Source organism: Raphanus sativus, chromosome 9, assembly GCF_000801105.2.
Source record: "Raphanus sativus cultivar WK10039 chromosome 9, ASM80110v3, whole genome shotgun sequence".
In the NCBI taxonomy this organism is placed as follows: domain Eukaryota; kingdom Viridiplantae; phylum Streptophyta; class Magnoliopsida; order Brassicales; family Brassicaceae; genus Raphanus; species Raphanus sativus.
The window spans coordinates 26,777,238-26,779,921 of NC_079519.1; the positions used below are offsets into that span (position 1 = coordinate 26,777,238).

Here is a 2,684-nt window from a genome sequence, read left to right on the forward strand (position 1 = left end):
CTTCAAGTTGTTTATATAATATCAATCGACATCAACATTTGGATAAAAAGAGTCTCCGGTAGAAATCAAATTTAGAACTTTAAAATTTTATTAAGTTCAAAAAAAAAGCTTTAAAATTTTATAATCTATACTTTTTATATTTTAAGAATTTCTGAAAAAACTATGATAGAAAAAATGATACTCCTATCATCTTATTGGATTCAAGCTATTGGTCTAAAAATGTTGAATTTAACAGTCTATAGAAGAAAAACCCCACCCAAATTCCCCTAGAAAATACGAATAACATAAACCATAGATTTTTAAACTAACACAACCATATAACACAAGTTGAAAACAAATACAACTCATGCATGCATGCATTATAGAACCAACCAAAGCGTGTTCGACCAAAAAAAAATCCTTTTCTCCTCAGGGCTTCCAAATTGTTGTTAAGACTACAATTTTTTTACCCCAGATTAAGACCAAAATGATACTCGTAAATTCCAGTTAATATTTTGTTTCATAACAAAAAATACAAATAGATATGCTGTATTATACATTGAGACACAACAAGTTATTCTATGTATACATAGTATTTTTTATTAACCGTCAGGGTTTCCGGGTCTTAGGCCCAAAACAATTCCCCGAACCCTATAGTAGCCACGTAATTTCTAAGAAGGTCCATGTAGACAATGGGTGTCGAACCAGGGACACCCAACTGAAGTTCTCAGAGACTGTCCGCAGTTAGAACCACTGACCCAACCCCATTGGTTTACATAATATTAGTTTCTAAACAATATTAAGTTGTTACATAGAATAACTAGATAAATTGTTAAAATTTATCTAGTTATTATATAATTATTATATTTTTACACACTACAACGTTGTGATAAATAACTTAGCTACTTATTATATAATTTGCTTGGTGTAGATTTTCTCCTAGTTAAAATAGAAGTAAACAAACAAAGTTTTTTTGGGTATTAGTCTCTTGTATCAGTGTATTTGTTCATTGAGCTTAATCAACAAAGTTATATGGTTGAAAAAAAAATCAAAAGCATTATATTCTTATTTTAGCTTAAAGCATATTATAGTTTTTTTTTATAAAAAACATATAATAGCTGAATTCAGTGTTGGCTCAATAGGAAAGACGGGCGGTGCGACCGCTCCGGATCCGGTTCAAATCCTATAAAACTAAGGGCCCTAATTATTTTCATTAGCATATCTGATTTAGATTCGAACGGTATTAAAATGTTGTATCACAAATTTTTCTAGTTAAATGATCAAAGAGATTATATGCATGTTCAGAGCATGTTCATGCTCGAGTTAAAATTTCAGGGTCCTTATTCAAATTAAGCTGGCCCTGGTTGCATTCAAGAAACTCCATTCGCAACATGTCAGTCATTACGTGTCTACTTTACATTGGTAATCACATGTAAATCTTATCTTTTGATTTTCTTAGGTTCTCTGACAGAGAAGAAAAGCCATTTAGCTAGTGTCTAGTGACTATCTGACATTATGGGTTCACGACATGTGTCTCTTTAGTTTATTACACCAAACTCCACTTTTAATTCTCTTATATATAAACAGCGGGAAAAGCTAAAGAAATCATTTATGATGACAAAAGAATGTGCAGTTGTGGACCTGTGCAAGAGTAAATGTCTTGCAATATCTAGATCTAAATCATCAATCATACATTGTTTTTTTTTTCTCTTTTCTTTCTTTTTGGTGTAAATTATCATTATATGTTGTTTGCTGAGATGATGTCCACTATATCGTCATTGTATTTCACAGTGATGTTAATTTCTGTTAATATAGTGATATAGAAACATGAAAGTTATACGTGTTTGATTACTTGGCGAGTAGATACTGAGACCAACATTGCATCAAAATGCACGAGACTCGATCTCAAACAGGAAAGCAAAAACAGAGCATTACCGGAGTAATACACTTGGCTAACCAAAATAAGTTTCCAACACCCACAAATAAGCAGAAGATGTTATAGGGATCAGAAGAAATTGCATCAAAACCAAACCAAACCAAAACCGGCTAAGAAAGAAAAAACAATAGCATAACCGGATATTTCATAGTTAAACCGGGAAATTCCAAAGTCTTACAAACAGAAACAAGAAACAGAACAGAAGCCTGCTTTGCCAGCTTCTCGTTGCTGCTTCCACTAAGTAATGAACCTTTAAGCATTTCAAGGTTTGAAGGCAAAGGTATCACATAGTGAAAGGAGCAAAAAGAAGCTTAGAGCAAAGACGAGCTTTTCCCCTATATCTATCTTTCTATATATCAACATAACACACACACACACACCGTCCTTCCTACATTGTTCAATATCATATCAACAAAAGATAGTTTGTTTTGGTAGTTGCTTTTTTTAGATAGCACCAGGCTGCGCCGTACCGTTTCTAAGGTACTTGGCCTTGTAGAAGTCAACTCTCTTAGGGGCAATTATCTCTGTTGCTCCCAAAACACACTTATGGTAAGAGAAATCTTCTGTTGTTCCGTCTGTTCTCACCACCTCAAAACAACGAGCATTCCCACGCTTAGAATTAGCCACCTGACAAAGACAAAACCAGGTCAGGTGATCTTTAAATGTTTTTCAAGAAAACAAACAAAGAGCTTTTTTATTCCCTTATGGTGTTTACCTTGATCCCTTTGAAGCCTGGTCCTATCTTCTCATCTCTGTTGGGGTGGAAGAG

The 2,684-nt window shown here is 33.6% G+C and overlaps 1 protein-coding gene across 1 annotated transcript in view; it reads right to left on the reverse strand.

The window, feature by feature from the left end:
* LOC108823549 (DNA-directed RNA polymerase IV subunit 1) overlaps nucleotides 1–2,684 on the reverse strand; it is a 39,050-nt gene that overhangs the window by 29,873 nt on the left and 6,493 nt on the right. The gene's annotated exons all lie outside the window — the stretch shown is intronic.